At 36.3% G+C, this 17,776-nt stretch overlaps 1 pseudogene; it reads right to left on the reverse strand.

The window, feature by feature from the left end:
* Positions 1–5,883: 5,883 nt before the first annotated feature.
* LOC143408195 (periphilin-1 pseudogene) lies at positions 5,884–7,074 on the reverse strand (annotated as a pseudogene).
* Positions 7,075–17,776: the final 10,702 nt, after the last annotated feature.

A 17,776-nucleotide genomic window follows, 5' to 3' on the forward strand; every position in this document is an offset into this window, starting at 1 on the left:
GCATTTGAAAGAGAGCGTGCACCTGAATTCTTTTTATTTTATAGGGGGGCACACACAAAGGAGGTTCAATGGAATGTTCTTCATCAAATAAGGCAGGGCATAGGGTCTCGAATGTGGAGTCTTGCTTGGTGATGTCTTGTGGTCAGCAGATTGATTGACATCTTGGCAAGTCACGCCCATCTCAGGTGCTGTGTAGAATTACAGGCACAGCTAGAGCAAAGGCACACTTACTTTACACAAGCCAATCAGCATGCAATGCCAGAACAGTCCCCACATATAGTTCAAATGTGCATAGCTCACACACAGCCCATGGATGGTTCACGACACAGACCAACTCACTTTGTGGGAAACATGGGATCTAGTTGAAAAGCTTCTACATCCCAGGCAAGTAAAAACCAGCCACATTGAAGTTAGGAGAAGATTGAAGATACTAATTGCCATAATTTTGATCCTGCACAGCTTTGTACAATCATCGGAACAATCAGTTCCCGGCTTCTCCCTGGGGAAGAAATGAAGGAAAGAACTAGACCTGAATGATTTTCTAATATTTTTGTAGACTTTCTGAGACACTAAATATTGAAAAGCTAAGAAAATTGTGAAATTTTTAACCAGAGTAATTAAGAAAAAGGAAACTCAAATAAAATAATAAATAAAAGGAGGAACTCTGCAACGTGTGTTGCATAAATAAAAAGCCTAAAGAAAGACTTCTATAAACAACTACATGCCAACAAAGTGGATAGCCTAGAAAATAGTCCCCTTTTTGTCTAGTAATTTCATTGTAGGAATTTTATTTCTGGTATTTCATCATAGGATCTGATTATTATTAATAGAAATAGTAATGTCTTCTAATAAAACTGACTTACAAATGGATGAATTCCTGGAAACATATAACCTACTAAGACTGAATTATAAAGAAATAGAAAATATGAACACAATTATAACTAATAAGGACATTGAGTAATCAAGAATCAAGAACCCCTCAATAAAGAAAACCTTGAACTACATGGCTTTATGAATGAATTCAACCAAACATTTAAAGAGTCATTAATGACAATCCTTGTTATTCTATTCCTCATAATGAAACAAAACTGCTTTTAAGATGCCAGAATTACATTATTATTATATTTAGATGGGTGCCAAACTTAAGTAAAGTGAAAAAAGAGAAAATATTCTACATGAGAATTAGCAAAGGATTGCAATTTGGAATGTATGCTATGACAAATGAAAGCATATATTATGGAGACTTAGAAAGTCATGAATTTCAAAAGGCAATATAGAAAATGTTACACAAGTTATTTTGAAATAATTGTCTTTGGTTCTAAGGTTAAATCACAAGGGTAATGTTAGGCCAAGATTAAGAGACAGTTGCTGAGCAGATGTTGGTAAATGAAATGTCAACAGCAGAATGAATCTGACATAACTTTGCTATATGCATATACAACTACACCACAGTGAATCTCACCATCATGTACATACATAAGACTGGGATCCTAATTAGAATAAGATATATTCCATGCTTCTGTAAATATATCAAAATAGATTATACTGTGATGTACAGCCAAAAAGAACAAATAAGAAGAAGAAGAAAAAAGAAATATCAACATTTCATGAATTATTATTCATATCTTTTAAGACAAAGGTTTGAATTGACTTATATGCCTGGAGACCAAAAGTGCCAAGTAGCTCAACAAAAAGAGGGTTTACAGAAGTCATGTGACAAATGGTATCTTTGCCAAAATATGACTCACAGTGGTTCAATTATACCATGGAACGCTGTGGAATTATTTCCACAGTTATTAAGTGGATAATTGGAGCAACATACTTGATAACATTTCCTTTATGACTCATGTGGTGAGAATCATTATGGTAGAAAAAGCTAAGCATAATTCCTTGGAATTTCTCCTTCCTAGTAGAAAAAATTCTAAATCCATAGATAAATGGTGTATCATCAATATCACCAACCATGCCTTGAAAGAATCAAATATGGTAATACCTATCATATTTTTTCATTTTAACTCACTCACTTGATTAGTAGAGAAATAAAATGGATTTTGGAGAATGACTGAAATATTTTAAGCTTACTCAGGCACTCACTTCAATTTCAGCTGCTTGTTCTAAATGTAATTTCAGTGGACAACATCAGCATTACGCTTGAGAGCTCGTATGAACTATTGATCTAGAATATGCTTTTTCTTCATTTCAATTTGTGAGGACCACCAAAGAGAGTCTCCTTTTACTTACCAGGCCCCAAAGTTTACACTATTGACTTAGTACTTTCTCAGTTTTCCTTCTTTCTGCCACAATATGATCTGAAAAGGTCTTGATCACTTTGACATTTCGCAAAATATTATACTGATTTATTACACTTATGACCTCATACTACTTAGCATTTAGCAGGAATTTCTTAATTGCCATTGTATATGTGGACTAAATGGTGTGAGATAATGCCATAGTGATGAAATATTCAGTAGCAAATTATTGTCAAGTAGAAATGTTATATGAAAACTGAATTCTGATGGGTCTAGAATATAAGAGTAAGTTATAACCAACGTTCAGTTTTATGGCAAGGGAGATATAAAATGTGTGGTAAAATAAAAAGTCAAATAAATGAACTATAACATCATGGTCTCATGATGAATTGCAAAACTTAAGCCTGTAGTAGCTTTTCATATCTTTTCTTTAATTGCATGTCTCTATGTGCTTTCATACATATCATATTATATATCATAAAATGTGTATATCATACATTATGTATATATGTTTATAGAGGATACATATACACAAATATATATGTATATATATATATATATATATATATATATATATATCCTACATATATGTATATGTAGACTAGAGAGTAGGACATAATGCCATTAGGATGTGTGTGTGTGTGTGTGTGTGTGTGTGTGTGTATGCCGCAGTCTGGCTGGGCAAAATAACCAGGAGGTGACAAGCAACTTGTGAAGATTGAAACATGGGAGCCACTTTATTATGGGACAGCAGAGGTATATATACCTATCTAATTACACACAGCTTAACTTAATTAACATCATCTAGATACAGCAGTCAGTCATTAAGGAATCCTCATCATCTTAATGGCTCGCTGGCGTTGCTTCACAAACCACTCCTTCTGGCAAAGTGCCAGGTGCCATCTTTTTTAAAAAAAAAATTTTTAATATTTATTATTTAGTTTTCAGTGGACACAACATCTTTGTTTGTATGTGGTGCTGAGCATCGAACCCGGGCCGCATGCATGCCAGGCGAGCGCACTACCACTTGAGCCATATCCCCAGCCCCAGGCGCCATCTTAACTTGGTTGTTGCCCCCAACATGTGTATCTACTTTTCTGCAAAGAGCTATTCTCCTTTTGAGACATAATTACTGTCTTGATGTTGGGTCTTGATATCTACTTATATCAAGTGCTCAATTAGTATTAAATTGGAGTCCATCTCTCCCTTCAGATTCAATAATGTTTGCTTTACATAATTAAATATTCTGACATTTGGTCAATTATTATATACAATTATTAAATACAATATACAATTATCATATACATCATATACATTTGTTGTATCTTCTTTCTGAATTTATTCCTCCAAAATTATATAATGACCTTTTTCCCTTCCTAGTATTTGATTGAAGTCTATTTTGTGTAACATAAGTATAACTATAGTTACTTGCTTTTGATTTTTATTTGCATTAAAATTTTTTTCTTTTTTTTTTATTTAAACTTGGTTTCTTTATTTTTTACTTTTAAAATTCACAAAAAGCTTTACAATATCTGCTTTTCCCATGTTGATCATCAAGGCTTTATGGTAAGACAATGAAAATTTTATCACATCAGTTATGCATACTCAAAAACAATGGATAATTTACAAACACATCTCTTTAATCAAGAACATTTTACAAAATACATACTCTGGTACACATCTGAGTTTATCCTATAATTGAACTTTAAAAGGCATTTAAAAAAAGAAAAGAAAAATCCCCAACAAATTTAACACTGACAAGCCTAGCAGAATAATGCTGATGGCAAGCTTTATAAAGAGCTTTAAATATCAAATGTACTTTGAGGGAAGGGAAAAGGAAGAAATTACCTGTTGAACCTACATTGAAATGCATCTGTTAGTAAGACTTTTCCTTTTAATGAATTTCAATAAAGTGAACAACTCCTTTGCCTCTGGTAGTTTCTCAGGTTTTATTTTCAAACTTGTGACATCTTAAAGAAACAGAATCCTGGGACTAGAATTTTTAAGGAAAAGGAAAATACTGGGGACAGGAGGATATGACATCAGTACTTTCTTCATCTTTTTATGGTAAGTAATAAATCACTATTCACACTAAGGAAGAATATCAGAGATAATAAGTGGAATTTCATTTGGCTTATGTTTTATAAAAGTTAGCTAAGTATAACATCTCAATGGTAAAAATAAAAATTTAAGATAGTCTCCCTTAGGAAACTTAAAAAAATAAATGTTGCCCTCAATTAGTTTTTAAATTTGTGGAATGGCATAATACATATTTGGAGACACTCATGATAGAATCCATTAAAATTATTTATACTGCTATTTCCTCTTTTAATATAGTCTTGATATACTCTGGGGGAGCTCTTTAGATAGCATATCCACTAAAAATAATGCCAGAACTGAAGTGAGAATAGAGTGGAAATGGAAAGAGGATGGGAGGATAATGAAATGGTTAGTAATAACAAACATGATTTTTAAGGTTTCCTCACTAATGTCACAAAATTATATATTTTGGCTCAATGGCACCACGCTGCTAGAAGTGACCAGGAAATAAGTGGAATATTCTAATGGTCCCAGTTCGATCTTTAGCTAACTCGTGATTTGGATCGATCACTGATGAAGGACTGTTGACACAGTCTGGTTGGTAGAGGGTGGCTGTGGGGACTGACTGCCTGTTTTGCTCTGTTTCTTTGAAGAATACTTTTGAAGGGCTAGGAATCTCTAAAAGTCTGCAGAAAAAGAACTCCTCAGATTACACAGATTAACAAAAGAATAATTCTGTAAATGGCTTATTCATGAGCATGTTATCAATCTCCTTTTTTAAGAAAAAAAAAATCTCCAGTACTCCTCTATATTTTAAATTTTTCCTCTATTGATCAGAAGGTTTTTGAAACAATCTCAACTTTAAAATATCTCTTTATCATTCATCAAAAATTGCCCCATTAGTCTAGTATATGATTTTATTGAAGACTACATGGCAGAGAGAATAGTCAAGAGTTTCATTTGGAAGAGAAACATTGAGTTCATTTACTTGGGGGGAAAAAAGGATTTTATTCTAAGGTGTCTCTTGGATATTTTAAGTGCTCTACTATATCATAGAGAATTATTCTCAAACCAAATATTCTCTAAGATACTAATGTACTCAGGATAGGACACTTTAACGTATTAAAAGTTACAAAGCCTAAGAAAAACAAGCACAAGTCAAAAAAATCACAGCTCAGAATTCAAATATTTCCACATGGCATCTTCACTATGAAATGCAAAAAGACTACTGTTTAAGTGAAATGATCTCTAACATGTAAATTTCACTCCTGTGACCAAACGATCATAAACTGGAAGACCATGAGTAAGTACAGAAAGCTACTCCCCGGGACTGCTTTTTCAAAGCTTAAAAAAATTAATTGACCATCATTTGGGTGGAGGGATGAGTATGGATTAGGAGGCCTCTACATGTTTAAAAAAAATTCTAATTAAAATATTTTAAGCAGACTATTTTAGATGTTTATTTGATACTGGAAATGTGGTCAACTATCATAAAGTATTTCTCTTCATTACAAAAATTCCATATATTAAGGATTTGAACAATTGGGAAAAAAAATCTAGAAACATTTTTTTTTTGCCTGAGCACATTTATCTTCTAAAAAGGCTCTCCAAAATCTTGAGTAGAAGCATCATACTCTGCAATGAAATGCTTGAGTTCTTCAACACACCGCTCACCTATTTCATGCAAATTCTGCCGCAGTGCAAACCGTATAGACTTTTCTAATGAAGGGTCTTTCTCAATCAGCATTTTCACCACCATCCCAGATGTTTCACAGTCCTGTCGGTAAACCTGTTCAATCTCTTTGGTTTTTGATGCTATTGCTTTAGAGCGACTGGTTAGTTGACTGTCTTCAAATAATTCTGTGCCATCTGTTGTATTTGACTCAGGTTCTTCTGGATGGTCAATGAATAATGGTGCGGTGGATCCAGCCCCAAACTCAGAAATTTCAGGCAAGTTACTTTCATCTGATTTCTCAAGCTTCTCAGCAGCCCATTGGCTTGCAGCCTCAGCTAGTTCCTTTTCAGTTAGCCTACTGGGTTTGTCTAACACCTTTGATGAAGGAACTGCTGATGAACTTGAAGGTGAAGTGTCTCTTGATGTTTTGAAAGACTGGACTGGTCTTTCTTTGCCTCTTTCTGGCTTTCCTTCATTCTGCCGTTTGTAGGAGGCACCAACACGCACAGGCTTTCTATGTTGAGACTGACGGAAAGAATATGTTTTGCTACGTTCTGGAGAGTAACTTCTACTACTGACACTGGAGCCAGATCTGCTGTGTGGAGAATCCTTTCGACCTACAGGCGATTCTCTGAAAAAAAGGCGCATCCCTTTTATGAGGAGATGGGTCTCTCGCATAATGGGAAGAGTAGAAACTTTTTCTTCTAAAGCCATCTCTCATGTCCCTGTAGTCAGGCTGTCGGTTTGCAGAATGATCATCTCTTGTCCATCTATAGCCAGATTCATCTCCTCTGTGAGGTGGACCACTTCTTCGATCACGAGAAAAACTGCGGCCCCTCGTCATATTCTCGGTAATCAACATGACTTACAGTATCTACTGCAGCTTCCTTCACCAGGCCTGTCTAGCAGTGGTGGGTTCTTTGGCACAATATCAACTACTCTATGGTAGCCCTCATTGGGGTGACTCCGAGGAGGTACTCGTTCTCTTGGAAGTCTTTCATAGTCATATGGTCCCTCAGACCACATTTCATCTCTTCTGTGGGCCAATCTTGGGCGATAACCAAGGATAACTGGGATGAGAAGCATGGTAGGTTTGGCTGGCCACAGTTTGCCAAGAGAATTAGTACCAGCGGTCCTTTTGGTGGACGCCGAGGCATTCAGGCCTCGCAAAATTCAGCTGCGCCCTGGGTGGATTGCATTTCATCTCTCCAGAAGACATCAGCTTCAGTCTGGATGGACTGTGCCGGCTCCAGGACAGGCTGTGGGTTCCAAGCTGCTGGCACGCAGGCTCCCAGGGAGTAGTCAGAGGCCTGATCTGTAGGTGCAATCAAGATTAGTCATTCTGTGAATCCAACTTTCCCCTAGTTGGCCTGGTCTCCCCGACTACACCACTCTGGGCCGCCGGGAGACACCGCCAACGTAGGCGTCCGCTCGCCCGCTATCCTAAGGAAGCACTTCCCGCGCGCCTTAAAATCTTTTTCATATCATAATTTTTCATTTATTTGTCACTTTACAGGTGAAATGATTTTCTTTAGGCCATGTTATTTGGGTTTTTTGGGTTTTATTTATTTATTTTTTTTTAAAAAATCATTCAGCCAGTGTAAAAATATTTTAGTTGGGAATTTTAATCTGTTTACTTAAGAGGTTATTATTGATAGGCAGGGGCTTACACCTATCATTTTGCTAATTAATTTCTGATTGTTTTGTATTCCTTTGTTTATTCATCTCACTGTTAATCTTTGTGTTTTGGTGTTCTTATGCTATAGTAGCTATGGTTCTTTCACTTTTAAATACAGGACTGACATTTGGAATTTCTGTAGAGTCAGTCTGTAGTGATGAATTCTCCTGGTTTTTCTTGTCTTGTAAAGCCTTTATTTCTACTTTTTGTCTGAAGCTTTGTTAAGTACTATATTCTTGGTTGCCAGCTTGTTCACTTTTAGGATTTGAATAAATCATACTATTCTCTCCTAACTGGTAAAGTTTGTGCTGAGAAATCTGTTGTTAGTCCAATGCTGATAAACTTACATGTGACTTGATGCTTTTCCCATTTTTTGTTATACTATCTTTGTTTTAAACTTTTTGGTAGTTTTACTGTAGTGTTCCTCAAAGAGAGTAATTTTATATTAAATCTATTGGAAGTCCTTTGAACTTCCTGGACCTGGATGGTCATATCTTTCCCAATATTTTAAAAAGTATTCAGCTATTATTTTATTAGCTATATGTTTTTCACCCTTTTATTTTGCTTGATCTAGTCTGTTGCTGAGGTTCTCAACTTCATTTTCTAAGTCATTTGTTGAGTTCTTCAATTCTAAGGTTTCTCTTTGCATTTTTTTATGTCTATCTCTTTGCTGAATTTCTCATACAGGTCATGATTGCTTTCTTAATGCTGAATTGTGAGTTCATAGTCTCCTGTATCTCATTAAGTGGTTTTTTAAATTTTATTTTATTTTTCATTATTATTTTGGATTCTTTTTCAGGCAGTTGATTTTCTTTTCTTTGGGTTCTATTGCTAGAGAGTTTTATTCATTAGAAAGCATCATGTTACCTTACTTTTTCATGCTTCATTTGACTCAAAATAATATTTGCATGTATGGAGAGTCAATTTTTAGTGTCTGATGTAAAATGATTATCTCCACTGTCTCAGGACCAAGTCACTCAGGGTCATCTGATAATTTGCTTCCTGGAAGTCATGGGTATGGTGCTTCCAGGCTGTTTCCCAGAGCCTCAGTGAGTCAATCCACTCAAGTGGACTTCCTGGCTTCTTTCAGGGCCTAAACATTGATAGATGGGGCCACCTTGGTAGCTTCCTGAAGCCACAGAAATGTTCTCATCTGAATTAAAATAATCTATGGATGATGATGATGATGGTTATTATTGTAGCTGATTGCATCCCAGGTTTGAGAGTGGGTACGTATAGCCTCTGTTGCTTCTTCATTCTATAGGAGGATGCAAAGGATTTCTGATTATTTCCCAGGGCCTGGGTGGGTGAAGGCACTCAGGATATGCCATTTAGTTGTTTTGTGTGGTTGTAGGTATGTGGGCAAGATCAGCCAGATACTTTGCAAAACTTTGGGAGGTGAGATTGTGCCACCCTTTGGCTTTCCACCAACTTCTGGCTATTTTATAATCTGTGTGTGGTGGGGGAAGTTATCCTAAGATAAAAGACTCTAGGGAGGGCACAACATGGACTGGGCTATTTCTCTGAGTTAGTGTGATGATATGAATTGCCTGGCATCGCCTGAAACTGGGTTTAGATGTCGGAGACTAGAAGGAAATTCTCCTTCAAAGGTTAGCCTGACATCCCATCCCCCCCCCCCCCGCCCAGGCATCCTGCAGCTACCTATCTCCCTGGAACATCCCATGGTTATCAGGATCATCAGACATCTTTATCAGGATCATCAGACATCTTGCACCTGGCAGTTTTACCACCCACATCCAGCAATTGATGATTAGAGAGCTTCCCCATCCCCAGCATATAAATACCCCTGTGTGAATAATAAAAATTTGTAGCTTGATCAGAACTACTGTCTTGCTGTCATCTCTCTATGTCTCTTGTCCCTTCATTCCTCCCCATCTAGGTTCGCTGCCCACGTTGATGTGTCCTGCCTGACAGGACATTTAGATTCTATGAGGGCTGCAGGATTCTCTAGCAACAAACACTCTGTCTGTGCCATTAGTGGGGTGTTGGAAGTCTTCTTCTTACCCATTCCCTGCTATGCAAAAATCTCTGTTAATTCATGGTTAATCTCAACTAGGGAGATTAGATGGTACATATTCCTGTTTCAGTCAGCTTTTCACTGCTGTGACCAAAAACCTGAGAAGCACAATCAGAGGAGGAAACATTTATTTGGGGGCTCGCTGTTTCAAAGGTCTCAGCCCATAGACAGCCAGCTTCATTCCTCGGGACTTAAGGTGAGGCAGAACACCATGGAAGAAGAGTGTGATTAAGAGTAGTAGCTCCAGATATCACACCAGAAAGCAGAGAAAGATAAAGACTCTCCTTTGACAAAATACAAACCCAAAGCCATGCCTCCAGTGGCCCATCTCCTCTAGTCACAGTCTACCTGCCTTCAATTACCACTCACTTAATCTCTATCAGGGGATTAATGCACTGATTGAATTAAGGCTTTCAAAACCTTCTCTTACTTCTAAACTCTCATGTATTGGCTAACGCATGAGCTTTTGAGGGACACCTCATATCTAAACCAAAACAATTCCCTTATTTGTAAGGCCATCCTGGATCTCTGTGCTTTTAGGTATCTCTGTCATATTCCTACTAACTCTGGAATTCTCTTTCAAATGGTACAGTAAAATAGCAAGATTCTTTGTTTGAAGTCCTTTATGTGAAGAGAAGCACATTTCACTAGTCAGTGGACTTCTAATTTGATATTCAAATCTTAACATTTAGACTTGGGGTCATTGCTAAATTTGATATACTAATATTTTTCAAATTTGATTTACTAATATTTCATTAAGGTTTTTGCAATTGTGTCCAATGGGAATATTGGTCTGTAATTTTTTTTTCCTGTAATGACTTTTTCTGGCTTTCACATAAGAATAATACCAGATGTAAAACCTGATAAGTGAATTGACCAACTGGAAATTATTCATCAATTCACTTAGAATATAAATGCTCCTTGATTTATAATGGGGTTACTTTCTGATGTTGACACATAAAATTAACATATTTTAAGTAGAAACTTCATTTAGTATGCCTAACCTACCAAACATTGCAGTTAGTGACAGAGTACACTGTAGAGTGTCTGTTGTTTACCTTTTTGACTGTGCAGTTGATTGGGTACTGCAGCTCACTTCTGCTGCTCAGCATCACAAGAAAGTATCATCCTACATATCATGAGGCAAGGAAGGAAAAAAAAATCAAAATTTGAAGTAAATTTTCTGCTTAATATAGTTTGTTTTGCATCATAGTAAACTAAAAAATATTCTAAATTGCATTATCACAATTTGGGAACCACTGTATTTTTTTTGTTCAGCAAAATATGGTAAGGACTGAGACTATGGAATGCATTTTAAATTCAACATTTTACTAACCCTACTAATAAGAAAGACATCAAATCCCAGATAATTGTTATGGAAAATCATGCTCAGCAAGAGACCAAATATCACCTGAAAATTCAGATTTATTTATTGAACTTATTGAAGCAGACCCAGATGAGCTGGTGCTCTGAAGTTATGGACCCTGAGCTGAGATTACATTGGGCTTTATAGGAAGTTTGACATCATTTTTTTTTAATATTTATTTTTTAGTTTTCGGCGGACACAACATCTTTGTTTGTATGTGGTGCTGAGGATGGAACCTGGGCTGCACGCATGCCAGGCGAGCACACTACTGCTTGAGCCACATCCCCAGCCCTAACATAATTTTTTAATCATTACAACAATGGTGAGTTTGAATTCTTGGGCTCCGTGACCAAAGACCATGTTCAGAAATTTTATAATAAATGGTTCATAGGTGGAGAAGAAAGACAGTAAAATACTTATTAATGTTATCATGAAGTGGCCTTTACCACAGGCAGCAGTAACTCAATATAACTTAAGTTTACCTCCCTAAGAATTAAGTGTATGAGATTATAGTTTAGACAGAAGTTAATTGGCCTAGCACTTAAGTGAAGTAGCTACATTCCTACAGGGTTCAGAAAGTTACAAACTATAAGAAGAAAGGATGTATTTTTGTTGTTGTTTAAAAAAAACAAACAAACAAAAAAAAAAAAAACATAGGCATCTGTTGAATCTCTGACCTTGTAAGCCTGGCAGAGGGGTGTTAGTCTAGTCAGACTCTGAGAGACAACAATTTATATTCCAATATGTTCCTCATCTTAATGTTCGTATAATTTAATTAATATTTGCTTTAGCGTTTGAAAATGTATTGGTGCAATTTGTCCCATCATAAAAAACTAAGAGAAAATGCAGTTGTTTTAATAAATGCAAAATGTGAATTTCCTATAATTTTATTTGGGATAGAACTTTTAACAGACCTGAGATAGAAGAAAAAAACTTCATTAACCAAATAAAGGTTAAGTACTAAAACTTTTAAGAAATATTTCCTGAATAGTAAAATTTTGTAATTTCTCTTTTGAGATCAAGAACGACACAGGGTGCCCCTTTAACTATTTCTTTTCAAGGTTAGTCTGAATATTTTCACCAATACAATAAGATAAAAAGAAGAAAAAATGAATAAAAGATCTAAGAATCAGAGTTAATAACAAAAAATGTCATTATTGGTATATGATAGAAAAAAGAGACTGATTGAAAAATATACTCAGAAAACTTTCAGAGTACACTCACTGTTAAATATCTTGATTTTTTTTTTCTTTTTTTTTTTTTTTGTGGGGGTCTGGGTACTGGGGATTGAACTTAGAGGCACTCAACAACTAAGCAATATCCCCAGCCCTATTTTGTATTTTATTTAGTAACAGGATCTCACTTATTTGCTTAATGCCTCATCATGGCTGAAGCTGGCTATAAACTTGCAATTGTCCTGTCTCAGCCTTCCACACTGCTAGGATTACAGGTGTGAGCTACCACACCTGGTACATCTAAATTTTTAAGATATGGATTTTCAGTCTCTAAAAATTCATCAAGTTGTATTTTTGTGTATGCACTTTTTGAATGAACTTTATTTATCATCTTTATTTTAAAATAGATATCAAATTATATTTATTGAGATTGCCCTAGAGGTGCCAATGCTATAAATCATTCAGTGTAGCCTGACCCTCAAGCTCCTTTATAGATATGTTTAGTAAATGAATAAAATGTCATGCAATCAAAAAATAACGTACCAAAATTCTAGAAAGCCACAGAAGGATATATTTATTCAAAGTTGTAAAATGACCAGAGAATTTAATAGCTAAATGCAATGAAAAATTCCCCAGGGCCAAGTACATCTGTCACTTCCATTTTCTCTGGTCTGTGATAGGTGTGTGCATGTAATTTCAAGAAGATCAGTTTCCTAAAAAATGTTATTCTACCAGTATTTCTAGACATTTTGATGGGCCAAGCTCTAATATATTAATATATTAATTATTATATATAATAATTATATATAATATTTTATTATATATAAATATATTAATATTTATAATATTTAAATATTATGAATCTTTTGTAAACCTTCATAAAAATATCTGCAGTTAATGGTATTATTCTCACACACATCCCATCTATCAATGAGGGGCCAGAGTGGCACAAAGATTGTGACTTGGTCAAGTTAGTCAACAGAAGAGTCAGACATCATAATACAGGGGTCTGATCTAAAGATTATATGCTTCACCACCCTATTTTGCCATCATTAATAATGGAGGACACTGTTGTCCTGGATCAGGCCAGTATCTGATTTGTCATGTGTAATTAGTTCAGGGAGACTTAGGGTAGGTAATTGGAGCAATTAATGAACTCCTGATGTAGGTTTCTGTTAATAATATCTGAAATTTTAGATTTAGAGTAGAAAAGTAAAACCTTTGCTTTCTAGTACCTGGACTCAGGACTACCAAATTTGGGAGATCCCTGGATGGTATGGGATAGAGTATGGAGTTTTATATTGGGGATAAAAATAGTAAGTTCTAATGATGCAGAATAAACAGAATGAAGGGATGTAAAATATTTCAGAGAACAGCTATTATCACTATCATCTTGCTGTAATGAGCTCAACATCAACTTGATAGAAGATGAGGGTGTGAGGATTCATAGTCAACTTGGCTTAGCACCATAACAGAGAAGATATCTTCCCTTTCATGCCAAAATTGACTCTTGGGTCTCATCAGTATTGTGTAAACAGTTTTCACATTTGATGAAAGTAATTTTTTCCTTTCCAAAGAAACCCTATTAATTCCCTAATAAGGTCCACTGAGCATTGCACACAAATTGCACGTACATGTTTATAATTACTGAATTTTCTAAATTCCCAGCCTGTAGGCATAAAACTTCTAATAAAGTCTCTAGTGGAAACTCTCAAATGCACAATTATATTTTAAACACAGAATGTTAATTTTGTTGTATATGCCCAGTTAACAACTGAATAAGAATATTATTCATTGTACTGTTTTCACTGATTCTCAGTGGATATATTCCTATTCAATAACTAAAGGTGTTATCATAAAGGAAATATTTCAGTCATTCTGAGAAATAAATTAAGATAGTTTTTCTCTTTGTTTCATCATAAAATGAGAGAACTTTCTTAGTTCTCTATACCAGATTTGTTTAAGTTGTTGATTTATGTTTATAATATACGATAAATCAGGATTAAATATTGAAGATTAATCTAGCAGTAAAATTTAAGACAATAGACTGAAATAAACTGGAAAAAACTACATTTCTTAATTTCATGAACAAAAGCCTTTTTAATTATACTTTAAATGTAACTGAGAATTTAAATGGGTAAAAGGCATTATGGAGTGCCTGGAAGTGACATATATATATATATTTGCGTCTTAAAATCCATTCTCCTCCCCTTTCTCAATCTCTCTTTTTGCTTTTTCTGAATTAATATTTACCTTATTTCCCCTGTCTAAGCACCAAAACTTAGATAAGAGCAGATCTCAAACAGATCAGTAAACTGTCTTTATGAAGCAGCGGTGGACTGAGAATATAAGAAAATGTTGACTGGTTACAAGAGGGGTCTCTTTTCAAAGGTCTTAATGAGGTGTTTAATCATAGCAGAATGTTTAATGTGAACTAATCATTAGAGACTATGAATGTGCCAGGTGGACAGTCAGGAAACTGGTTGTGCAGGTTAAAAATCTAACTCAGGAAAACAGCCGTAAAACCTCAAAACTAATTTTAACTCAGGGAAATAGTTGTAAAAGCTTGAAACTCATTGTTACTGGGATAACAATCTAGAGCTCAGAGCCCATTTGTTTGCATTCTCTCTCATGGGACTCATTATCCTTGGGAAATGATGAAAGCCCATAACCCAGGGCCTAATGTTTGCCTTATTCTCCTCCCCTTCCGGATCACACTGTCCTCCTTTTCTCCTTGGGGGATTTCATTTCTCTTTTCTTGGAAGATGTCATTTTCTATATTCTTCTTTCCAGACTCTGAAAGGGGATAATGAATTGGGGTGTTGATATTAAATCTGGATGCTTCCTGCTGAGAAGGGGCAATGTAAGGGGATCGCCTCTTTTCAGAGTCCTGAAAGAGTATATGGATACCCCAGTAGCTGAGGTTGAAAAGGGATGTATATGGAAGGAGGCTTGAGGTCATCATAGACTGTTGAGAGCCACAGCCAAGTCGGAATGGCCCCTGGCATTTTGCCAGAAATAATGGTTGAGAGGCAAGCCATTAAGATGATGCTGGATTGATTCAATTGTATATAGACCCCTGTTGTCTGCCTGGGGTGAGCCATTAAGATGATGCTGGATTGATTCAATTGTATATAGACCCCTGTTGTCTGCCTGGGGTGCCCGCTACTTTGGAGTTCTCACTGGGATTTCCTGGGGAGTTCACATTGATTGGTGAAGTTCTGGTGGAGGGAGTTCTGGTTGGTGTGGTGTGCTGGAGAGGGGCCCTGTGGGTAGTGTTCCAGAGAGTTTCCAGGGAGTGTGCGTGGAGTGCTATTGGAGTTCAGGCAATAAAGTTTCCTGTTTGAACATACAAGTGCTTTGTGGTGGTTTGGTGATTTGTGCCCAGCCAGACTGCGGCAATAGACAAAGTCCTCTTTTTGTGGTTTCAGAGTTTAGGGTGAAAAACCAGCCTCTACCTCAGAGCAAAGCCTGTCCAAAGAAGGGACATAATCTTTGTCCTTGGAAAGACCCAAAAGAACACTCCTAGGCACATTCCCACCCTGCTAAGTTATTTATCTACAAATAACAGGAGAGATCTGCTGCGCCAGGTGTCCCTGACTCAGTCAGGCTAGGTGGGGAGCCATAGCAACCTCCTAGAAGCCACCAATCAGCATGAGACAGGGAAATACCTGGGATGCCAGATGACCCTCCCAGTAGTTTATGGTGGTTGATAACATGTTGGGAAACCATGTAGTTCAGCACGTACACCCTTCTTGGCTTAAACCAATCAGTTCAAAGAATCCCCCTCTTGTAGTAACCAATCACCCCTCCCCAACTTGTTCCTACCAGTGAATGTGATAATCATGTTTTAGAGTTGTTATTTGATTTTCCTGCGGTGTGTGATGATTTGCTAAGAGATGCTATGATGTATGTGGGGGTCCCTGCCTTCTCCAAATAATGTATAAAACTGTTGTAAACCTTGGGCTTGGGGCCTCTCAGCGTCACCAGTTGCTGTGTGTGCGCAGAGGACCGAGCTAACTCTCAATAAACACCTCTTTGCTCTTTACATCGATCTTGGTCTCTGGTGGTCTTTTGGGGGTCCTGAATTCGAGCATAATAAGGGTTATGAGCATATTGTGAGAATAGCTTTGAGGTGCTCCTGGGAGGCAGTTTGAGCTGAACAGTTCACCTTACTAAGAAATTGTTTCTGTACAAAATTAAAAATATAGAGGAAAATGGTTATAACAAGAAAGATAAAGATTAATTGATTTGCTAATGCTAGGAAAACATTTTTCCCAGCATAAAAATGGGATGTTTTTCTAAAATGCCAGAAATCATATACCTAAAGTTTGTAGTAGATATTATAGTTCGGACCCTATTTTTCTTTAATCAAGGCCATAGTTCCCCACTCAAATTCAGGGTGCACTCTCCATGCAGAAGTTTGATTCCTTTGGAGTATAGCAAGCATGGAATCATGTTTTCCTGATGTTTTAATTGTCTCCATCCTGCTTGACAGACTATGCAAAACAAGTACAGAAATAAAATTATCAGTACATCTATACCTAGTAACTCACCTACATATGTAGAAAAGTATTTAAAAGGGTGAAGGGAAGAAATTCCTTCAGTCAAACTACCACAAACTTCTTTGTTATTAAAAAGTATCACTTTTGCATTAGTAAGGGCCAGAACTTGAAATTGTAATTTTAATTCATCCAAAGAAGCTTTATGAAATGGATCAAGTCTAATTAATTTTACCATTGAATCTCAGTATCATTATATGGAATGCTAGTAACACAAATTTCTGTAATGTTATAATGGCCCTGAAGTCTCTGAGCCCATTGTAAATCTTGTGCTTGCTCTCGTAACCATACAATACAATCTTTCAGTTGTTGAATTTCACTCAAAATTTCCTGGTCAATATGTACTTGAGTTTGCCAGGTCTCAGTAAAATTCTTTTGGAATTATTGAAGACAGGGAGCAGTTTTTACCTGTCGATAATGTCACTACTGTAGTCAATGCAGAGGTGATGATCTCAGTGAAGACAACAATGCCAGCAATCAAGCACCAGATAAAGCATTTAGCATGGTGTTTCAGGTGTCACAGCAGTTCTTGCATAAATGCTACCGAAGGGGTTTCCTGACATGGTTCTCTTAATTTTACAGGGAGCCAGGTGGATACTGGCTTTTTAAAAAAATTTAAATTTGTTATATATGACAACAGAATGCATTACAATTCATATTACTCATATGGAGCACAATTTTTCATATCTCTGGTTGTACACAATGTAGAGTCACATTTTTTGTCTCTTCATACATGCACTTAGGGTAATGATGACCTTTGCATTTCACTGTCTTTCCTACCCCTGTGCCACCTCCTTTCCCCTCCCTCCCTTTTCCCCTTTGCCCTATCTAGGGTTCATTTAATCCTCCCATCCCCCTCCTGCTGCATATTATGGATCAGCATCCTTAAATCAGAGAAATCACTTGGCATTTGTATTTTCGGGATTGGCTCATTTCACTTAGCATTTTATTCTCCAGGTTCATCCATTTACCTGAAAACCCCATGATTTTGTT

Source organism: Callospermophilus lateralis, chromosome 10, assembly GCF_048772815.1.
Source record: "Callospermophilus lateralis isolate mCalLat2 chromosome 10, mCalLat2.hap1, whole genome shotgun sequence".
NCBI classification, from domain to species: Eukaryota; Metazoa; Chordata; class Mammalia; order Rodentia; family Sciuridae; genus Callospermophilus; species Callospermophilus lateralis.